We start from the raw sequence: 22,440 nt of genomic DNA, 5'->3' as shown, positions 1-22,440 counted from the left end.
TATTCTAGAAAAGGCCAGAAGCAATAAAGAGAGAAAGAGAGAGAGAGAGAGAGAGAGAGAGAGAGAGAGAGAGAGAGAGAGAGAGAGAGAGAAAAGAAAGAAAGAAAGAAAGAAAGAAAGAAAGAAAGAAAGAAAGAAAGAAAGAAAGAAAGAAAGAAAGAAAGAAAGAAAAGAAAAGAAAAAAGAAAGAGAAAGGGAAGAAAAAGAAAGGAAAAGGTTTCCAGGGGACGTGATTTTTGTGAAACAGCTTTTGAAGGAATGAAAAACATGGTTCCCTGGAGTAGGAGTGACAAACTGAAGCCACATTCAGCCAACCCACAGGTTTGCTGGGCTAGCATGGTGTTTTGAGATTTTAAAATCTGAATGCCTATGGCTAGTATATGCATTCCCCACTGAGCTGCATTTCGCCTTGCTTCCTGTCTGCTCTCTACATGTATGGGACATGCCTGGTCTCTGAGGCCATTTTCAGCTTGTCTCCTGTTCTGCAGGAGCCTGTCCCTCGCTGCTTCCATCTCTGGAGTTAGAGCATCCTGGCCACAACACATGAGGATTAAGGTAAATATGTGTGTTTTGCCTATCTTCTCAGCTATCTTCCTTAAATGGAGATTAACACCTTTTCTTTCAGAGCCAAAAACAGATCTGAGAAGAAAACGACAGAGCAATTATTAAGTGCCAGTCATATGACAAGGCTTTATTCCATTTAATCCCACAACCACCTCGAAATTAGGTGTTACTTATCCCCATTTTATATGTGAGCAAACTGAGGCCCAGAAAGGTTAAATAACTTGCCCAAAGCTACAGAGCTAGGAAGTAAGGGAGGCCAGATTTCAGACCTAGATCTTCATGCGCCCCATACCCTTAATTTTATCACAGCTTGAAGCTGCCTGGGAGCAGCAGCAGAACAGCACCTCCATTTCCAAGGGCAGAATTGTGTGTGTGGGGGGGGTGACATGTTCTGAGCAGCACAGGGGTTTGCATGCAAGTCATTCCTGTTTATCTGCAGTAAGGCAGGCGAGTCATGTGCAGATAATCCAAAAATAGTTTCTAATTTTTCTTGGGATAAATATAAATTTTTGGCAACAGACACCCCTTTCAAAGTGTGTTTTGATTCGAGTTACACGAAAAGGCGTTTTTATTCTCTGAGGATTTGCCAACTAACTAGCAAAAGGGAACTAAGAAGTGTGCCCAGCCAACCTCCCTCCTGCCCACCAACAGAAGGACTGTGCACAACACACCACAGAGCTGTCAGCGAGAGGACACTGGGCGGAAGTAGGAAACCTGGGCTCCAGCGGAGCCTCCACCACCCTTGAACATGAAACCCAACCCAGCCATCCTCACTTCACAGACACGGTTCTTAGGAAACTGTGACCTGGTTGTGAGTGTCTTAGCCAAGGTCACAGGCAAATTCATAGAGAACTGGGATTCAAAATCTAGAACCCTTAACGTCCTCTCTTTTCAATATTAGCCCTCTTCTCTGATCCTAATATTGGACTGTTTCAAAGTCAGGAATGGCCAGAATTGAGGTAAAGAGATGTTTACATATGATTCAAAGTATAGACCCAAAATATGAGAGACAGAAAATGATGGGTGGGCAATGCTGTGTTTTACGGCCTAACACTGGCCTTCCAGGAGTCCCCTACTTCTGAACACTAATGAGGAGCTTGGAAACAGGGGTGAGGCAGTTTGAGAGAGAGGATGAAGCTGGAGCTTGGAGTCAGGCAGACCCATATGATTTGGAGCACATTACTTAACCTCTCTTGGCTCTTCCTTAACTGGAAAATGCAGTTACTGTGGGAACTCACAGAAGCACCTGGCCTATAGAAAAGATTTCATTAAGGCAAATGAGTGTCTTGTTGAAGGTGAAGGGACCTTCCTGAACTAGTCCTCATGGGTGAATCTGGCTTCTGTTCAGTGACATACTGTTAAATGTATTGACTTGATATTTACTGGTGGGACTCTTTTCTTTCTCCAAATATCTGCCATAGATGGAAAATAAATTAATAAATTGCCATGCAAAGAAAAACAAGATCTATCTTCCCTGCCTCTCAGACTCAAAACCTATGTTCTTCTGTCCCCCAGTTAGTTGAAGATGGCAGAAGTTGTGGCACAGCTGGGCAGGGACATGGGGAGGGGGAGAAGCAGGAAGTGAAGCGACCATACACCATTCTCTTCTGAGTGCACAGGCGCCAGTAGACCACGGTTGTCCAAAACCATCCAGCCAAACAGGGGGACCCTTGTGGCTGGAAGAGCCAAACCAAGGGTTACCCATGTTTCTGTCTTGAAGATCAGGCCTGAGAAGTAGTTTACTGTTAACATGGTCCTTAACTCCCACTTGATCTTAGATGATGCTCAGGAATAACTCAGGAATAATAGACAGGCTTCAGTGATCCCATTTTATAGATAAGAAAATTGAGACTCAGGAAAGTTAAACGTCTCCTCTAAGCATAAAAAGCATAAAATGGTAGCTGCTATTACAAACTGGTGTATTGGAAGGGATTGTTTCTATGCCTTGTAACTGCTTGAGGACAGAAGCTCTGTCTCATTTATCTGTGTGTCCTCAGTGCCTAGCAGACAATAGGGTTTCTTTGGTATACATTTGTTGCAGGAATGAATTTTCTATATATTATGCTACTATGCATGTATTTGAAGAAGTCCAGTATTATGAATCATGATGCCTTCTCATCTCAAATAGCAGGTGACTTCAGAAAATCTCCGTGATCAAAAACTGAACCAAGAATAAGCTGGTGGGACAAGTATTTATTTAGCCATATTAGAGAGTCTTTTAGTGCAAATGTTTTTACCTAATCCTCATTCATCAATCATTTAAAAATCAATTTCTTGCCCTCTTCCTAAATATAATTAAGAGGCCTGAATTATTCTTTATAAGACATTGAAGTAGCATTAGCCAATGACATTTTGGGCTTAGTGACATAAGTTTGATGTAATGAAGTGGGAATAGGATGAGAAGCTGGGTCAATGGGACATGTCTTTGGAACTAAAGATGCAACTTTCAGAATTTCATCTGTGAGTAACCCTAAATCCACCATTTCATAGTCCTCAGATAGTGTATTTTGGAAGAAGGAAGTTCCTTTCAGGCCCCATAGAAAAATTTCTGTTTCTTATGTCAACATAATTCTGTCCTTCATCACCTTTGAACTCATTACTCTTCATCTTTGATTTGCACTCTCACTTAAATGTGATGCTTCCCCCTTTTCATCCACTTCCTTGCCTGACTCTCAACATAGATAAAAACGCTAGGGCCAAGCGTAGACAGACAGTGGGAAGGGAGAAGTCAGCAGTTTTGCGCTGTACAGGAGGACTGGCCTGGCCCTTGGCACTGGAATCTTTAACACGACCAACCAAACATGGAGGCTGACAAGTAGGAAACAGCTTCCACTCCAGCATTCTAGGCTATTCTCTAAGGGATTAGAAAAAGTTCTGACTGAGATTCTAGTGGAAAAAGGAGAAAAGTGGAATATGAGATGGTGTGGGATCACCAGAGACAGTGTACTTGTTCAGGCTGCCAAAACAAACTACCACAGAATAGGTGGCTAAAACAACAGAAATGTATTTTCTCACAATTCTGGGGGCTAGAAGTCCAAGATCAAGGTGTTTGGCAGGGTTGGTTTCTTCTGAAGCCTTTCTCCTTGGCTTGTAGATGGCTATCTTCTCCCTGTATCCTCACATGGTTTTCCCTCTGTGTGTACACGTCCCTAATGTCTCTCTGTGTGTCCCAATGGATTTTATATGGATTCCAGGCAGATTGAATTTAGGCCACTATAATGGCCTCATTTTAATTTAATCACCTCTTTAAAAACCCTATCTCCAAAGACAAACACATTCTAAAGTACTGAGGGTTACGGCTCCAACGTAAGCATTTTGGGAGGATGCAATTCAGCCCATACTAGGGGGATATGTGTAAAACCACCAAAATCAAATTTCATATTTAGCATGAAATTTCTCTAGGCAGACTTAGACATTGAGGCCAGAAAAATGAAAAAACTAAAGATGTTTCCTAAGAGCAGTTGTATACTGGTAAATGTTTAACAACCATCTGTCAAGGAGGGAGGAAGCCATGATTTATACTATTTGTCACTTTCTATAGTGTAATTATCTCCACCAACATCTACTTCAGGTTTGCACTGTGGTGTCACTGAACACGGAGTTGGGAAGAGATTCAAACAATCAAACTCCTCGAGCCAGTCTGAGCTGGCTCCAGCATGCCTGCAAATCATGGAAAGGTGTACTGATGCTGTGTTTTCCTAGCCACATTCCTTCTTGTCATAGTTATCTGGTTTGAAGTTCCTCCTTATTCCCTACAAGCTACTGGATCTCTAACAGGGCAAACTAAAGACCTAAAAATCTAAACATTTCCCTATTTCCTTTACCTGGACTTGAAATATTTTAGTACTAACACACAAAATCCTCGATAAAACCCACCTCAACTTGCATTACTGGACTAATCATCTGTAAGGACACTACTGGGGGAAAAGTAGTAGATGTATGAAAATATTCAACAATCTCCAAAAAGGGAACTGATCTGATAAAATAAAAGATGACCCCATCCCCATTTCAATAATAATTATTGAAATAATTATGGGCAACATAATCTCTAATCTGTATTTTTTATGTTCTTCAGGAGGATTTTATATTTATGAAGTTGGTCCTAAAAAGGAAGTAATCTGACACCTGAAAATATTTCGTAGTGACTTATAAAATGACAGATAAGTTTTAAAACATAATAAGTGCAGTACATAGAAATTGGATTCTGTATAAAGCTGAATAATTTAATTATAATACAAGTTCAAGAATTTTCTCCATAACTTGGAGTATAAAAGATAAAAATGATGAAGTTTTAAAAGGATGAGAAACATGGGGGGAATGATCAAGAAGGTCTAGTATTTCTGTGGAACAAGAATTCCTGAAAGAGAGATCAGAGTATTGAGAGGATCAATAATAATATTATTAAAGTAAAATAAGTTCTAAACTAAAAAAAGTCATGAGTCTTTCACCATGTATTACATCGAATGAATGAACTGAGACACACATCAAGATGTATTCTGTTTGCATTTTGTTAAATTCAAGTATTAGGGGCAAAAATCCCATAATCATTCAGGTATTTTGAAAAATTATCTACAAAAGAAAAAAAGTCAATTCTACATCAAACTTCCCTTTGCCACAATAAAAATGAGAAGTCAAGTCTAAAGGTTTTATGTGAGAAAATATTCTGCCAAACAAAAATTTTCTTCAACATGTAGAATTTAAAACTGCACCAATATACCTATTCTTGCAAAATAAACCTGAGAAATGATTTCACAAAACAAGTAAGTAAATAAAATTGAAAAAGATAATACAGGATTGAAGAAGGCAAAGTACAAATAAATGGTGGTGAGGAATAAGAACAGTGACTAGTTTAAGAACAAAATAAGAACATTTTGACTGGTTTCATATTTTTGGTTAAAATGATTTTGAAACTGAATACAAATAAGAATAAGTCTTGCTAAGCATACTGAATAATAAAAAATAAATTATTTGTCTGATTATTAAATCTTCTGGATTTAATATTCTTAATAATTGCAACAAAAACTAGAAGGAAGAGAGTAGCAGTAGTTAAATTACACTCTAGTTTGAAAGAATCAGAGAAGAATTCCCAGAAGAAGTGTCAGTTAACTAAGTTCTAGAGAATGTCTAGGTGATGAGAAAGGGAATATTGTTCCTACCAGAGGGAACATGTAAATGAAAGATCACGGCATTAATAGAAAAATATATGTTCAACTTTTTTAAAAGTGATAATAATAAAAGACTAAGAATAAGGTATGGAATTTGAAAATCACTGTAGGAAAGAAAAATAGAAAGAGAAAATTAAGAACTATGATGGAAGCATAGAAATGCAGAAAACAAAACAAGATGAGAGAAGTAACGCTAACCAAATAATTTACCACAATAAATGTTAATGGGTTATATCGCTCCCATTCAAAGACTCTGGAATTGAATCAGATTGAAAATCCAGATGTGTTTTTTTTTATTAGCTAAATACCTAAAACAAAACGACTTAAAAAATTAAAATGATGTACAAAGACACCACTTGCAGAAGCAAACAAAAGTACAGGGATAGTAATTCTAACATTAAACAAAGAAGAATTCAAGGCAAGAAGTGTTTAATGACATAAGTACCTGTTACTGTTTCCTCAACTATAAAACGGAGGAAATAATAAGTGATAAGAAAATAATGGAAAAAATAACAAGTGTTTTTGAATGCAAAATGAGATGATGCTTAAAAGTAGACTTAGCACAATGCTGCCTGGCACCTAGAAAGAGTTAAATAAATGATGGTTATGTAAAACGTAAGAGACTTCATTGACTAATTCATTAAAATTTCTCTCATATCTCACCTTTACTCTCCATTCTCATTTCTGCAATCCTAGTACAGTCTCTGATTATGTTTCTGCTAGATTACAAAGATAATCCCCTAACTGTTTTCCCTGTCTCCAGTTTTACATACTTCAATCCACCCTGTACAAATTAATCCTCTTAGACCACTATTTTTAGTATGTCACTCTTTGGCTCAAAATTTACATAAAAGTTGAAATCCAAACTTTCCATCTTGTTATTCAAGCCCTCTAAAATCTGCCACGATCCTACCTTCATTTACAGGCCTATGCTGTACGACATTCAGTATGAACTTTTCATTCCAGGAATATCTACCTTTTCAATAGCCCTGAAATATGTTGTAATCACTTCTGTCTCTGTGTCTTTATTCACACCTGAAACTTCCTTCCACCTATTTTCCTGTTGACCTTCCCGCTCCCACACCCAGTCCCAACAATATCTTCCTTTTTTCTCTTTAAATGTACTCTGGCATGGTCCACAAACCAGGTTTCCTTTCTGATGTCCAACTAATTAGGTGCTGTATTCTAATAATTAAATAAATCTTCCTTTGTATTATTATTTACCATATAGCATCAAAGTTAAGAGTGTTGTTTATAAGATAAAGCATTATTTAATGTACTAAGAATAAAAAAAAGACCTGCCAATTATGTGTGACATTCCACTGATTTTTAAGGGACATTGCTTTTTGGATGATAGTAAAAGATGGGAAAATATGTATCTTAGGATCAATAAAATATAGTAAATGTTTCACACATTCATTCAATAAATATTTCCTTATCACCTGCCATATGCTCAGCACTGTACAGATAATATCAACACACAATACCAACAAGGCACCTACATTCAAGTTTATACTCTTGCACACATGCCTTTCATCCCCTCCCATAGCCCCACTGAGAGGATGGGAAGGTCTTTAAAGGCATAAAGTCTCGTACTTTACCTCTCATAGTAGGTAGCATTTCTCCTGTTTTGCACATAGCAGGCACTCTAAATATTTAGTGAGTGAGGTAACAAATGAAACAAAGGTATACATAGTGTAATCAAGTCAGTTCTAAATTCAGACACGAGAATATACAATCTGTTAAAACTAGTTAGATACCAGCCTCTCAATATGCACGCCTTTACACTACTTACTGCATAAAACAGAGGGAAAGGGTTCAAAAAGTGTGAGATGAAGCCATCCTGTTATGCAGATATGACTGAGAGCTGTCTCACTTATTCTCTGGGTGAAGCAAATGAACACAGAGGATTAGGATTGATGCACCATTCACAATGCTTTATGAAATTACTTTTTTCTCAATTATTTAAAATAACAACTCCACAGATCTTTGTCATTTGTTGATTTAAGATTTCCGGATTTTAACATTTATAAGGCACCCCAGAGTCTGTGATATCTAGAAATTTGCCTTTTTTCCTGAGAATTCCGTCACTTGGGAGGCTGACAGGCAGAAGCAAGTCACCAAGCCAGGAGTGAGTGCAGTCTGCCACCCAGGATGTCAGGTTCTCCGTGCAGCTTTGCCCTCCTCCTCTTCAACATTATTCAGGAAGCTGAGGATTCCTGAGATTTCAGGATGCATCCCTCGAGAACTCAAGGGCCCATTATGGTCTTGATCAGCTGGGGCTCCTCACTCTTGGAAGTTCATCCTCTTTGACTCGTTGGAGAACTGAATGAGGAGAGGAACACTTAGTCTGCCAACGGTGCTCATTCATTCAATCAACAAGCTTGTATAGAGATTTACAATGTGCCAGACTCAGTGTTAGATGTTAGAGCATGTGCAAAGAGGGGTACACTCTGAAGTGAATGCAATGCTCCCTTCAATTAAGACAGTCTTTTATAGGACTTTTATACCTTTAACTGTTCTAGCTTGTTTGTATTTTGATCTTCACAACCACCCAGTATTATAGCCAGGAAACACATTGATCCCATTTTACAGATGATGAAACTGAGGCCCAGGGAGATTCAGAGAACTGCCCACATTCAAATGGCTAGGAAAGTCTTCCAAATTCAGTTCTTTTGACTATAAGTCCAATCAATGGTCTTTACAGATTATGCATATAGAGAGTCAGTGACATCAGTAGGGCAGATGGAATTTTGAAGTAATTCAACGTAAGTCCTGGATGGTATTTCAGAAACATCACTCCATTCCCCCACCTCCAAACACAAAAATCAAAGAATCATACCAAAGACAACTGACTGAATTGAACATCTAAAGGTCCAAATGTAAATGATACATAATAGCTTCTGTGCAAACCAAGTTAATAATGGAAAGTGATCGGGAAATTGTTAGTGTCCCTCAGTATTCCATTTAACCCTCTGCTCTCGTCTGTGGCTTGGTCCTGACCAAAGAGCCCCAGATGGAATGGATAGTATCTGGGGCCAGCCTCAGGGTTGTGTTATGACTGTAAGTTGGCACCTCGCCAGGCTGGGTCTTTACTCTGTTCTCCGCCATGACCCTGGCCCACTTTGGCTGGCTGAATAATTTAAATATTGTACATTACTAGTTAATAGACACAACATATTGAAAGTTTTACAATCAAATATTTATGCTGCTAGAAAACATTTTACATGAGCTTTAAACAGCCATGTCATCTATTTATTTTCATTCTCTGATCTTTCTGTTTTGTATCAAAATTGGAGAATTTAGCCTATTTACCCAGAAATAAATATTATGATGAAAACATTGGGCGGCTCAAATGTAGACTTGGTAAAGTGCAGAAGTATTTCTTGTTAGTGTCAATTGCACAACAGCCCCTGCATGGTAATAAATTGAGAAATATCTTCAGGATGCGTGAAGCATGGAGATTAATATTTCATGGCTGGATGCCGCCTCTACCTGCCTTTGGCCTAGGGACCAGCCTAACCATTCTTTCTGGCCATTCATTCCTTTTCAGAAATGGAGAGAAACTCTTCTGGGACAGACAGTGGGCATTTGCAGGTGGCTGCCACCAAAGGAATATATTTAATCCTGAACCTTGTGCTGCAAGTAGGAGCTCACACTTGATGGCCTGAAGTCTCCTATTTGGCAATCAAAGGACACCAAGCCCTCAGCTTGACCTGCTCCTTTTTCGCCAGATACTCTGAACCTCTGAATGTTTCTTCCTAACTCTGTCCTGTATTGCTGTTTTATTAGGCCTAATAGCTAGTCACCATGTTTCAGGCGCAACTTATCTCTGCCCTATAGAGGGTCCAGCCAGTATCTCCTCTTATCACTGAGTCATAGAGAAAGACCCTCCTTCAATATCAGGTGTTTTTTTCCATGTCATTTCCAAAGAATACTCTTAAAGGCACAGGGAAGCTGCCAGAACATCAAAGGGTCAGAGAGCACCATTTTTTATGATGAGCCTTGACCCTGGTCTCTTTGGTGCTCAACATCTAATGGCTACCCCTTAGCTTAAACAGACTCCTTTGTGCTCTCAATTCCTTGAATTTCATTCCTCCACCTATATCCAACTTTCCAAGATCTGGCTGAACTCATGATCAGGGTCTTACATCTGTCTCACTCCTCACTTGGGAAACTGAATAACCTGCAGATCCTGCCTGACTCACTTCATTGGATTTGAAGAAGGTAGTGCACTAGGTTTAGGATGAATGAGACCTGTGTCAGAATCTACGCCACCTTCCCAGGAGACTTATGAAGTCTCCTAACCTCCTTGAAGTTCAGCTCCTTTCTCTAAAATAAGAGGAGGATCTATAGATCACAGGATTGTCATGAGGAATATATAAGAATTCACATGGATAACATGTAAAGTGCCTCATACTATGTTTGGTCCAGAATGCGTACTCATCAATTAAGTAGTGGTAACAATTATTACTACTATTTGTAGTACAGATGCCCTGACTTCCTCAAAGATCTCCCAGGTTTTCATTTTCCTAATTGTTCTCCAAGACTAGCATGGTTTTCCCCCTAGTCATTATCTAAACATTAACCCTTAGCTAGTGGTTCATAGCTATAAGAAGACATGGGAGATAAGATATGTGAATGGAAGAGAAAGTGGGAATAAAAAGATTGAAGGAAAGCTTAAAAAAATCCATGCTTTTGAAGAAATTGTTTACTATCTTGGAAATAAAATACATATTCAGTAAATAGAAAGTAAACAAGAGAGGACACTTTCTATTGAGAAATAAAAATAAAAAAAAAAGAATATGAATGAGACAAGAACTTGAAAACTGGACAAGTCAGCCCTGGGTCCCAGAAACCCTGGTTCCAGTCCCCATGTGAGGACCTGGACAAAGTCCATCTCCACAGATCTCAGCTTCCTCTTCTATAAAATAAGATGGTCCAAGTGGATTCATTTGACAAACACTTAGCAACTACTTACTGAGCACCTACTATGTTTAAGGCACAGTTCTAGGCACTTGGGTTACAGAGGGGAACAGAAGAAACATTCCAGTCATGGAGACAAAAAAAACACACAAAGAAAACGATACCTAAATAAGATAAATTCAGTTAATGATAAGGAACTTAAAGAAAACGCAGCAGATAAATTGATAGACAGCGTATGGGAGGAGCGGACTACTTAACGTACGAATGTCAGAGGAGACCGTTCTGCGCAGCTGGTACCAATGTGAATGAAGTCCAGCTGTGCAGGGATCTGAGGAAGGATATCCCAGGCAGAGCGGGCAGTGAATGAGCCGAGTGTGGGGCATGTGCAGAAAGGAGAGGAGGCCAGCATGACTGCAGAACGGTAAGCCAGCAGAGAGGGATATGAGCGATGGGTTAGGCAGGTGCCAGACTTGGGGGGCTTCCAGCCCAGCAAGGAGCAACTGGCACATGAAAATTGGGCACATGGAAAATTTAATAAAAGGAATAGTATTTACATAGATGTGGGTGGGGTAGGGAAACCACAAAGCACAGAGCAATATTCCCAGGGCTAGGAATAGCAGGACACCTTGACTTGTCCTAATGGTGAAGCAAGAGGCGGACATGGTCACCAGGACCGACAGGGAGGGAGCTGAATGGGGCAGACAGCCTGGTGAGAGCTGCGGCCTCCACAGTACATGCAGCCTGGGATCGGGGGACCCTGGGAAACAAATGCCCTGACCTCACCCTCCCAGCTCCCTCTAATCTGTGCCACTGCTCCCCATTGGCTGAACACACCCAAAAGCAGAGGACAAAGGAGCCTATTCATGCTTGCCGTATTGGTCAACCTCCCCACCACCCCCCACACACACCCCTGAAGTGAAGGTTAGGATAGAGGAAGAAGGAGAAAAAAGGAACCATCAGAAGGTATACAGATTAGCCATGATAAGATGTTTGGTTTAATTCTGAGGGTATTGGGCAGTCACTTGAGAGTTTTAAGCAAGGGAGTACTTTAAACTAATTTATGTTAAAAGATCAATCTGGCTTCTGTGCAGAGAATGAACTTTAGAGGGGCACGAGTGAAAGTTGGGAGAATATTAGGAGGTTATCACACCAACTAAGTGAGAAAGGTACGTGGATGTGGTCTAGCACAGTGGCTGAAGATAAAGAAAAATAAGTGGACTTAGAATATACATTGGATAAACAAAAATTAACAAACAAGTTATATCATTGCCATGAGCTAAAAAATCCCTTCTTCAAACGTCATGGTAAAGAATGTCAATGCTGCAAACTCAGGAACCTCTGCACAATGCCAACTAATGTGGCTTTTACAGTGCAAAGTGCATTAAGATAAATGTATCAGCTCTATGCTGTTTTTATTTATAAGAAGGAGAGAGCAAATAAAGAATTTTTCAAGCCTGGCATGTAGAAAAATGATTTGTCCAGTCAACCCGATAAATAACAAATAGTAAAATCTTCTAGTTTTATTGTTGGCATTATCATAAAGGACATGCTGTGCTTGTTATCTGGTTAAAGGGTTTCATTCTTTGTGATGTTGAAGTGAGTTATAATCTTTAATAAACAAATAACGTCAGTAATTTTTAAATTCCACAGTCATGAATGTTTGTAGATTGTTATTCTCTCTCTCTCTCTCTCTCTCTCTCTCTCTCTCTCTCTCTCTCTCTTTCTGTCTCTCCCTTTGGTTATACTTTTGTCAGGCATCAGAAATGCTTTTGCTGTGTTCCCAGATGTGGTATCACTTCCAACTAAAGAGTTGTAAGGCTATTTCTAAAAATCCATCAATGTCTCTTCAAGGATCAGGCTACACCATTGATGAGGGGCTTAAAGGCTGGTGTCAGAATATGAAATCCAAACCATCACTTCACAACTGGGAAGTTCCAATAGCCCATAAATAAACCTGGGTAGACTATTAAATTCATACCTAAGGTAATGTTAGCATGGTGGTCAAACCAAAGAAAATTGTGGAAGTGTTGTTTGATCATTCTGCACATAAAAGACTTAATAAATATTGTTGAAGGAACTGATTATTTTCACAAAATGTATATATAAGGATTACAGCTCCTAATATCTTTAAAAATAAAGAACAAATATGGGAGTACTTCACATATACGTGAGGTCAGGTAACAGCCCTGTCATTTACCAGCTGATGACCTTAATATCATTGCGTCACCTCGCTAAGCAGAGCTGCTTAGAGCAGGGGCTCTGGGAAACTACTTTTTGCAGGGTTCCTACGGTATCTATATAAATGGTTTGAGTAACTCAAAATCAGCATGTCAACCCCATTCTGGCAGTCTTACAACACACCAGTCAGAGGAAGTTACCAGCTCACCAGCGCTGGTCATGAAGCTCCAGAACAATCCATTAGGCTCCAGTTCTAAAGCTCGTTTGGTCATCCAGTCAACCCCAACACAGATTGCAGGGTTAGAGAACAACGCAAAGGGGAGAACCAGAGACCAGGGCGTGGGTCCCACTCTACCTGACTTAGGCTCAGAGCACAGCCCAGATGGCCCTGCTGGCCTCCACAGTTCCCAGCTACCACAAGAAGACTTCAGAAATGTCAAGGGAGGCACTCCAAAGCACAGGGGGTCCCTAAGCTGTGGTCTCTGGGGTAGAGTCGGCTCTAAGGATGGCACTTTTTCTGAACCTCAGTTTTCTATCCATAAGGTGGAAGTAAAATTGTACCTACTTTCTATTGTAGGTATTAAATGAGATAATAAAACCATTTAGATCCCTAGCATAGAGTAAGCATTCACTTAGTATCAGCTAATGTTGCATACAGGTATGTATTAATATCTACAAATACATGCACATTAATAGGCATGTTGCAGCCTAGATTCAGGACATTTTTTGATGGTAGATGTGTCTATTCTCTGGAAGGTATAGGACACTTGGCCCTGTTCTCTGTCTTCAAAACTGCCAATCAGCATTATTTGAAACTAAACAAAAAAAGTGCCAATCAGCAAACCCAACACAGCAAAAACAAACAAAAAATTCAAAAAACAAAAGAGGACACAAAACCTTTAAAATTATTAATGTTACCTTCACAAAGTTCTACCTAAGTAGATATTAGTTTGCAGGGTTTTCTCTTTTCAAATAGGACAAAAACAGAACTTGCCAAGTCTAAATGCCTCAAAGCCAAATATCATTGTTTGCATTATTATGATTAACTTAAGCATGAATCATTCCATATTTATATTTCCAGTGGAATCCTTAGAAAAACTCAGATGCTAAATAATCCAAACCTGGGGTCTAACTGCAGCATCCTTGGCAATTGCTTCCCCCACTACCCCATCTGCAGTACTGGCCCAGACACAAGGCCCGGATTTCATGCAAGGACAGCCTCGTCTGATGTACACGGAGGCTGGTTAAAGGACGTTGACTTTTTCACTGCTTTGGAATTGCTCTGGCTATATCCATCACAGAAAATAGTCATTTCCTAAAGGCTCTCCTTTCAGAGACTTTAATATGTAGCATCTGGAGAGCACTTGAAAATATATAAGGTGCTTCGCTGCACGTGAGCTTTGCCTGTAAACGGGTTGGTTGGTAGATATGTATGATCACGACCGTTGCCATCACCACCACCATGAGTCACCATCATGTCGCTCCTTTGATGGGAACATCCCACGTGGCAGGCTCTGATCTTAGCACTTTCTATGTATTTATTTACCCATTGAATCCTCTCTAGAACTTTATGAACTAGATGTCCTCATCTCACGGTTGAAGAAACAGAGGCACAAAGAACAGAGTGGTTAAGTAACTTGCCCAAGGTCACACAGGTAATAAAAGTGCAGCCAAGGAATTATATTCTGGCTCCAGAACACATATCCTTTGCCTGAACAAGCCATCCTGCTACTACTGCTCCTGTACACAAGAGGCTGAATTATACCACCAACAGCCCCATGTTTCAGTAACCTTTCCAAACTCAACCCATCTGCAGACATGTAAATTTTATTGGATCTTCTAGGATTCGCCTTGGGTCATTTTTAATAAATTTTCTGTCAAACACAGTGGATGTTACCCCAGTTTCATTTCATGAAAGATTTAGACACATAGTTACCATTCTTTAGCTTTAAATGATCATGTAACAAAATCCTGGTTTTTGTGGTTTTATTTTATTTTTTTTATGGAATGGGTCAGTACCAAGGTCAGTTCGTAATAAAGAATTTTCCTGAAGAAAAACAGAAATTGGCAATGTACTGTAAGAAAATACGGCATGAGCCAGGAAGCAACGCAGAGATGTTTAAATTTTCCCTGACATGAATACTGACCACCCAGGGGAATTTAAAAAAAAAAAACACCTGTCAAAGGCTGGACACGTGTATACCCAGAGAGGGAAACTCAAGCAGGCTTCTGACTCGCCTGTCAAAGGAAAGGCTTCACGAGCTCGTGAAAAGAACAGTCACACAGAAGCCTTGAGTCCCAAGACCTGTTCTTGCTTCTACCTGGAGGGACAACTTCCAGTGAATCAGGGCTCCTCTCTCCTACATCAGTTTCTTCCACTTTCAAAAAGTGTTTCCAACACCTCCAGGATTGCTGTGAGATCACAAAGGGAATCACGCACAACAAGGCTTAAAGAGTCAACAGTACATATGCCACTGGGAAAAAGAAGAAGGAACATAGAGCGATTGCAAAACAAGACAATCTCATGGAGGAGATGAATAAGTGAGCACAGAGGATTTCTCAGGGCAGTAACACTACTCTGCATGGTACTATAATGATGGGTGCACGTCATTATCCATTTGTCCAAACTCACTGCATGTGCAACACCAAGAGTGAGCCCTGATATAAACTATGCACTCTGCGTGACAATGTGTCAGTGTGGCTCATCAACTATAACAAATGTCTCACTCCGGTGGCATGTTGATAATGGGGAAACGATGCATGTGTGAGGCAGGGGTATACAGGAAATCTCTGCGCCTCCTCTCAACTTTGCTGTGAACCTATAATTGCTCTAAAAAAGAATAAAGTCTCAATAAAAATAAATCTTATAAGAAGAAGCATACTAAGGGTTGCAACCCCTGCCTGAACATCACGTAGGTTTAAGTCCAAGCGGTGCTGAGTCAGTGTCTACAAAACTGGCATATCCATTCAAATCATATTCGTAAAAAGGAGTTTTGCTGCAGAAGCATTCCGTGGATCTGAACAGCCCTTGGCCAAGTGCTAAACTGAGTGATGTTTTCAAGTCTCCTCTTACTGAACAGTGGGTTCCAGAGATCAGCTGAGAGTACTGTCGGTTAACAAGCCTTCCACCATGAATTTTCTTTACTGTTATCATAGCTGGTTTTAATAGCACTTGGAATTCTCCCTTTTCAGACATTCTCACTTGGAATGTACTAATTTTAATAGTCAGATGTCAGTTTTAGTTAATCTGCTCTAGTTCCCTGAGTGGGCCATGTTGTTTTCAGAGGGAGAGAAATACTCTTCCCAGTGTTCCCTAGAACTAAAAGCTCTCCCCTCTGACTCAGAGCCTGGAAACGTGGGGTGAGGTGAAGATGAGGTTTGGAAAGCTCTTGAGCAATCGTGGTCCCCTCAGTAGTCCCAGGGTCCCTCCCCCGCCTTTGCACGCCGCCCGCTGGGGTAGTGCTTCACCAATTCCTTGGCCATAATAGGCGTCCCAGGTTAATGAGACAAGTCATGTATGATTTGTAAGGTCACCTGAAGCAGGTCAGGGATTTATGGGCCTCCATTCTGCTTTCTGGGGCGCGGGGGAGAGGGCAGGCGTGCTGAGCAAAGGGAGGAGTTAGGAAACAGAATGTGACCAGTTGCAAAAAAAAAAAAAAGTTTGGAAGAGAAAGCTAACTCCCAGATCAGCTCACACTTTATGAACCAGAAGTGGTTTCTTCATCACCTCAGGAAAGCATATAATGTAGTATCAGCTCTGAATGGAGTGAATCAGAACAAACCAGTCCCTACACCTCATGCTTCCTCCAAAAACCTCCATTGCAAGAGTCTTTGGAAGCCACCGTGTAAGATGTCTTGGTAGACATAAAGAATGTAAGATGCAGCCAAAGTCCTCAAGAAGTTTATAATCTATTTGTAGGAGAGCAGATCAAAAACAAGAAGTACTGTTTGATATACAGTAATTCAAACCTAAATTCTGTCAAAGGGCAGTTTGTTATGTGATGAATAATAGAGAAAATAAGCAAAATAGAATCAAAAGGAAAAATAGGTAATGGGTTATGGACATACATACGTGAAAACAATTATGTCTGTTCCCCAGTAGCCTATACAAACTAGAGGAAGGATTTTCATGTCAAAATGTCATTGATGATACTCCTGGATAAATGCAATGACAGAAATATATACAAGATAGGAAAGTAGGAAAGCAAGGAGGGTATGGTGAACCCTGCCTGGGGCTGTCAAGGAAGGTTTTTCTGAATAAGGTAAAGTCTAAGTTGGGTTTGGAAGTATAACTGGGATGTCTCTGGGACAACTGGTGTGATGGATTCAAACATTGCCAGAATGAGCAGTTTTTGTTCCTGATCTCTGTTCCACCCCACTCGGTAACTGCAGCAAGCACACAGAAAGAAGCTGAAGAGGCAATACATAGATGCGTGATTTCTTACACAGTGATCCTGCTCTCTAGCAAACATGGCCCAGACCGATGGCTTTCAACCAGAATTATCACATTGTATTCCCTTTTCATACAAAGAGAGAGGGAAAAGATGAGAAGTATTGCTGTCAGGTGGGGGAAGAAGGAGCTGTGACAGATACTGTCAACTGAAACTACTTTCTTTACATTTGTTTAACTTAAGTTTTTGTTTAAATTAGGCAAAAGTCCTTTTATATTCACTTTCATGAAAAGAAAAAAAAAAACCAGGTTGTATTAATAGGGTGGCTCACACGAGTTCCATCTGAGATTTCATTGCATTACTAGTGTAAGGATGACATTAGATTTCTGGTTTGCTGGGAGTTTGTGGAGGCCCTGCCACTATATTCTGAGCCCCCAGAGGTCCAGGATCATGTCTTTTTTAATCTTTATAAACCCTATAGTGTCAGAACACAGTCTGTGTTTAATAAGTATTTCTGGAATTGAAACAAATGGATAGGCTGAGGCTGCATTCCTTAAATAGGTCATTCCTTACACAGGTAACTTGGTAGTACGTACTTCTCCCTCCCTCCTGGAGTCTAGAGGAAACCTCTTGGAGGTCAGAGCTCAGATTTCATAGTAGAGGCCGCAAAGTAGTGCTGTTTGACTCTCACTCAGCTTGTAGACATGGTTTATTCGCCCCAGAGGTAGATTTACCATAAAGTTAATGAAGCTTAAGCGTCAGGGCCCGCTCTCCTGCTTGCACCAGCACTCTGGGTGTTGGGAATTCTAGCAATTTCCAGGTGGGAAGAGGAAGCCAGCAGTCAATTAGCAAACATTTCTGCATGACCATTTCTGGTCAGTTGACTGAAGGATCTTATGAGAAAGGAAACGAATCTTCCATGCTCTAGTTAGTTGCAATTGCATTTATCAATCTAAGTCAATAGTCACACTTACACTGTCACATTTCTAAATTTGCACTCGTTTTTTAAAGGACCCCCAAATTGTATAGAGCTCAGGTTCTACAAACTGGATCTGCCTCTGGTTGACTCATACTGTACTTTTAAACTTATTTTTAAATGACAGAGAGTTGCTCACCTTTTAAAAAGTGATACATTGAACATTATATCCTGGATTTCAAGTTTGTTTGAACAACTGGAAGGAATGGCAACAAGTGTCTGTAGCCCCTCCCAAATGGCTATAGTCAACTAGAGCTAGTCACGGCTGGCCTGCGTGGACAACCCATGTGCTCTCAGTTTGGATCATACTCCCTCCCCAACACATTCTCTCTTATTCCTGGTCCTATTGCTTGAGTTTGCAAATCTGCCTTTATAGTGTATGTCCACCAGGGCACTTGCCAAAGTGACTTGCAAAGATCTCTACGTACATTTTCAATGAATGGATGAAAGAGGAACAAATGCTCCCCTGAAGGTGCTCATCAGACATGTGTAAGAAAAACAAGAAAACAGACAAGAGGTGATACCAGGAACAGACACTTAGGACAAGAAGATGACAAACCCCAAGAAGACAGTAATGACCTTGAGTAAGGCAAAAGGCTTGTGCTAAGAAGGGGAGAACTGGAGGTCCTGAGGCCACACCCATGAGCTGTCTCTCTGCTCACCACCCCCTGCTCTGTGACCATTAGCTGATCTCATGCTGACCCATAAGGAGGTTCATAAGGGGTCAGAGTTCAAGCTCGCTACCCTGAGCTGTGCTAGGGACTCACGCCTACAGACAATCACTCTCAGTTGGCTGAAGGCCAAGGACCACAGCTGTGGAAGGCAGGATTCTACAGTGAACCTCAATGAGTTGTATATAATCCTTATATAATCCTTCAGCACAGGAAGGGCTGGCGAATGTGACAGGTGACACTGTCATGATTCAGTTGTGTTATATGAATGAATTAAAGAGATTTTGCAGGTCTCATTCCTAATTATCATACTAATTAGGAAATTAGTATGCTTTTGAGTTAATTAAAAGGGAGCCTACCCTGGGTGAGTCTGACTAAGCCAATGAGCCCTTTAAAAAAGAATTCCCAGAGAGAGATTCTCCTGCAGGCCTTGAAGAAGCAAGGCATGATGGGTTCTAGAGCTGCAAGGACCTGAATTCTACCAACAACCAGTGGGGTTGGAAGAGGATGCTGGACCTCGGAGGAGCCCACAGTCCCAACCAACACCTTGAGTGTAGCCTTGTGAGCTCCTGAGCAAAGGACCAGCTAAGTCAGGCGCAGGAAACTGTGTGATAAGAAATGTGTGTGCTGTGTTAAGCTGGTAATTTGTTACACAGCCAGAGATAACTGAGGGCAAAAGAAAGGCAAGCCTTAACAAAGGGGAGGTTTCAGGATTGCTTGGAATCAGCAAGAATGGTTGGAGGTAAGCGGAGGGTCAATGAAGGAGCCTAATGCATGCCAGCAAGAATTGTTCTGGGCCCTCCAAATGTATTGTCTCATTTAAACTCTCCAATTCTTCTGGGAAGCATTTCTAACTCCATTTTACGTGAAAATGCTGAGGGTCTCACAGGACTTTAACTCATTCCTGGTCACAGAGGCAGCTTAGATTCAAGTGAAGCTCCTCCTGGTGCTAGAAGCTCCCCTGTCTCCTCTACCTCACATCCCAGGCTCACTGCAGGCCTCAGGAGAGCAGGTCACAGAGCAGCAAGGCAGAGAAGTGCTGCCCGGGTGATCAAACTGTAGGACAGAAGCTGGTGGCATGCTGTTGCTGCGACTGTCTGCTGCTCCCAAAGCACAGCAGGCTATGCTGTTCCCCTTGGAGACACCCTCATCTAATTCCACGCCAAGCTTTTTTTCACAAAAATAATGCTCACATGGAGAGGGGGAAGGATGAGCTTCTATAGGAGCATATTTATATCCGGAGATATTCCATGCCATAGGGGGTATAAATCCCAGAGGGGATTTATCAACTCCACAGCAACTCCACAGCGTGATGGGAAAACTGAAGAGGGCTATGGTTACCAGCATTTACCAAATGGACTCAGAAAAGAAGTCTCTCTCTCTCTCTCTCTCTCTCTCCCCACCCCACCCCACCCCTCGCCTGCAGAGGAAAAACAATTTACTCCTGTCCAACTCATCTAGGTCATGCAGACCCTTCCATTCAATGCTGGCTTCAGCTGTTTTTATCAGAACTTTCACTGAAAAAAATTATTCTCCGCCAAGTTGCCTTCTCAGCTCTGCAACCCTCAGAACAAAAATCTGTTTGGCTTTCCTTTGTTTTAAATGTTACTCAGAATAGTTTTTTCTCTACTCAGATAATTTAGCAATGTTCCCTATCCCACCAATCTCTTCTCCAAAGAGTATCTCCCTGCCCCAGGCATCGGCAATCTTGCCAGGTTGGTTCCAGGCTCCCGTGTATCCCCATTTCCAAACCTCCCTCCACCTGACCTGTTTTCATTGAAGACCAGGAGCCTGGACCTCAACTGAAGACTAGAACATGCTGGTGGAAAGAAGGGTCATGTTGTGCCACAGGCAGAATAGAGCCCCCTCTTTCCATGTTCATGTTTTAATCCCAGGAATCTGTGACTATGCTACATGACATGGCAGAGGTGAATAAGGTAACAGATGGGATTAGAGTTGATAATCAGCTGACCTTGCACCAGGGTTTATCCAGGTGGACCCAATGTCATCACAAGGTTCCTGCAGAAAGGGAGAGGTCAGAGCCATACCACATGATAAGAACCTGACACCCCGCTGCTGGCTTTGAAGATGGAGGAAAGGGCCACGAGCCCGTGAACGAGGAGGGCCTCTAGAAGCTGGAAAGGCCAAGGAAACAACACTCTTCTTAGATCCTCCAGAAGGGAATGCAGCATGCCAACACCTTGGTTGTAGTCCAGTGAGACCCATTTCAGACTTCTGACTTCCAGAACTGCAGAAGAATAAATGTGTGCTGTTTTAGGCCAATTGTTTACGGCAGGACGAAGAAAGTAATATACTCTATATGGGAATGTTACATAATCACTGGGGTGCTCGTGACATCTCATCGGGCTGTACACAGGCTCCATGACTAGGCCACTGTTCCCAAAGGGAGCCTGGGTGGGCTTGCTCTGCCTCCTTTCTGACACATCAGGAATTACGTGGTCCATCACAGAAGACCTTACTGCTGTAAATGGATGGGCAGATCCAAATTGTGAACTCGAGAATCAGAGAATTCAGACAGAGGCCCAAACTCAGGGCATTAGAAGTTGTCCCCTCGGGTCCTCACCTGTCACCAACTGATCTTTGAAGGGTTTAGGGTCTCCTGAGACGTAAGCAGGCATTTGCGTAATAGATGATATCTGGAAGCCCATGTGCGTGTAAGATTGCAGATAAATTCAACCCAACCAAGTATATATATATATGTACATATATACTTCGGTTTTTATTTTCTGTGCCACCAACTATTAAGCAGCTTCTTGAGAGCAGGGTCTTCATTTTATTTATTGATGAGCCTATAACTCCTGGGTGCACAATAACTCAAGTGTTCAATTTGGAATGGATTTTTCCCTAAGAAGGATTCACTCACAGGAAAAGCCTTGGAGCCTTTCCACGCTAAGCCCAACCCCAGCTCTGTCATCACCCTGCTGTAGAGACCCCCTCCCCTCCCTCCTCGAGTCCCACCTTACTGAGAGCCCAGAAGGTCGTTCAACTCCTGTGTCTTGCCCCGAAGGGAGAGCATTGTGTCCCAGCCGGATCTGCAGACACACTGAGTCATGCTTGTCCAGAAAGCGCACATTCCAGAAAAATGAAAGGCTTTTTATTTTCTCCGTAGACGTGTATCCGAGTCTGATATTGGAACCTAGAGATATATACAGTCTGTGCCTGTGTCCTGAGCCCCTCAAACAGGGAGAGAATGTGGGGACTCTGGTCTGTTAGAAGCTATGTTTACCTGCAAGTGGTCCAGCTTATCTGGTTTCTCAAGGCGCGCGCGTCCCTTCCCGGGTATGAGATTCCCGCCGCGCCCGCCTCCCAGGCTGTAGCCAGGAGGCGGAGAAGCCCGGGCGGTTCCCACCGCCCAGGCCCAGCCCCAGCCCCGGGGAGACTCGCATGCCCGCAGCGCCTGCACAACTTGCAAGCTCAGGGGCTTTGCAGCCCTCCTTTCTGTCCTTCCGGCCCCTTAGCTCTGCCCCTCGCCGGTGCGTGACCCAGGCCCTGCCTCCCACCGCTGCGCCTCGGCGTCCGCTCAGCCCTCTGCAAAGAGTTAAGACCCG

General features: G+C 41.7%; 2 long non-coding RNA genes across 2 annotated transcripts; one reads left to right on the top strand and one right to left on the bottom strand.

Annotated features, from left to right (window-relative positions):
• The first annotated feature begins 105 nt into the window (after positions 1-105).
• On the top strand, positions 106-13,238 carry LOC141568863 (uncharacterized). The gene is made up of 3 exons (XR_012492096.1): positions 106-321; positions 489-555; positions 9,283-13,238. It is a non-coding gene; the product is annotated as an uncharacterized LOC141568863 (long non-coding RNA).
• On the bottom strand, positions 5,999-22,434 carry LOC141568862 (uncharacterized). Its single transcript, XR_012492095.1, has 4 exons — positions 22,119-22,434; positions 21,851-22,028; positions 20,844-21,119; positions 5,999-8,054 (listed from the first exon to the last, which is right to left on the bottom strand). It is a non-coding gene; the product is annotated as an uncharacterized LOC141568862 (long non-coding RNA).
• Positions 22,435-22,440: the final 6 nt, after the last annotated feature.

This window comes from Rhinolophus sinicus, linkage group LG15 (assembly GCF_036562045.2).
Source record: "Rhinolophus sinicus isolate RSC01 linkage group LG15, ASM3656204v1, whole genome shotgun sequence".
NCBI classification, from domain to species: domain Eukaryota; kingdom Metazoa; phylum Chordata; class Mammalia; order Chiroptera; family Rhinolophidae; genus Rhinolophus; species Rhinolophus sinicus.
This window is presented reverse-complemented; position numbering and strand designations above follow the sequence as displayed.